We start from the raw sequence: 1,640 nt of genomic DNA on the forward strand, positions 1-1,640 counted from the left end.
CGATCGTGAGGAACAACTACCCCAAACCCTGAAACCAATACTCAAATGTACAGATGATTTCCAAATCTCTGACTTCATTAAGAAGTTGAGGTCATTGTGTAGTTGTGTTGCCATTTATGTGATAAACAATTAACTTGGTTCAAGGGCTGCTTTGGAAATAAACTTCTGTAATTGGTTGAACTTGAGTGAAATCCATGTTCTGTTTGCCTGTTTTATAAAGAACTAAATAATGTGGGTTAATTAGGGGAAAACAGTCCTTTTCAGAGATCAACACAACAGTATTCCAACACCTCAGTAAGCACTTGGAAGCAAATCTACAGGATGAAACCCAGCTCCCTGTTCGGCCGCTTGCTGCGTTAGAGAGCACGAGGGCAACGCCAGACACCCTGCACGTGCCGGGGTTCTGGAGGCAGGAAGGAGGGACGCAGAAGAGTCGCGCGATCTCGCCAGTGCCCCGTCACCCTGCCGGAAGTTAGCCTACTCCACACAGGCCTCGGACGCAGGCGCACAAACGCGGCTTCAGCGCACAGATTCCTTCTGACGTACAGCTGTGTCCGGTAGTGACACGTGCACTGAAATGGCAGACATTCGGAAGTTGCAGGTGACATAAACGTAAACCTGTAATCACGAATATCATTATTCTGTGTAAGTGGCGCTAAGGGATTTATTGTTCACACGAACAAATAAACAGAACTATCGGCCCCCAGAGCTACTTTAAGTGCTAATTTATTCTTTTCGTGGTTTCAAATAATGAAAGAAACAAGTATATAAGTGTTGTGCTATTTAAACATCAAGAGTTACTTAACAAGCCAGCAACTACGAGAAAATAACGATCTGGCTATTAAAGCGCGAGGCGGGTGTAAGTGGCGCGCGTGTGGGCGGATGCTTCGCATCGCAAACATTCCCCCGCTGCGTCATCGGAATCGGGCTTTTAAGAAGCGCCTTCTGACGTGTTCTGACATTTATTTATGGCGTCGAATAATATTTAAAGCGCTTAATTTGGGGGTTACAACGAGGCATGGAACATAAAATTTCACAACTCCTCAAATCCCACGGGACTTTTGTTATGAAGGAGAATTTTGCCCGTGTCTTCGTGCGGTGACGTCACTGGCAGATTGGCCCACCTGTGGAGACGTAGGCAGCTTTAAAGGGGCACGAACCAGGCGCGAGCGGCGCTTTTGTTACGGCGCGCGGCGCATAGACGGGCTGCCACCTTCAGCGATCCGCAGGGCGAGCGCACCATCACACAGATGTAAGAAACCTTTAACGCTTCTTCCTCTTCGTGTAGCTGAAAAGCTGTAAGAGAAACAACTGAGTATGCTTGGATAGATGAAGGGAACGAGCTCCGGCAAACGGAGGAGTTTCAAACGGTGTCATAATCGTGAAAACACACTTGTGTCTGCAAGCGCGCAATCAGTACGACGGTATATTACATGTAAAATGGCTGTTTTGTCTTTCGGATTTTCAACCAGATATAAACGCAAACAGTGAATGCGGAATGTAAAAATAATTTCACATATTCAGATATTTTCATTGAAACGTAAAAGCAAGAGAGATTGAGTGTATCAGCTAGTAAGGAAACGACATGCACGCGATTTATGTCATTGACGTGTGAGTCCTTTTCGATCTCGAAGAGATGC

Source organism: Electrophorus electricus, chromosome 16 (assembly GCF_041902795.1).
Source record: "Electrophorus electricus isolate QZ-2024a chromosome 16, ASM4190279v1, whole genome shotgun sequence".
NCBI classification, from domain to species: domain Eukaryota; kingdom Metazoa; phylum Chordata; class Actinopteri; order Gymnotiformes; family Gymnotidae; genus Electrophorus; species Electrophorus electricus.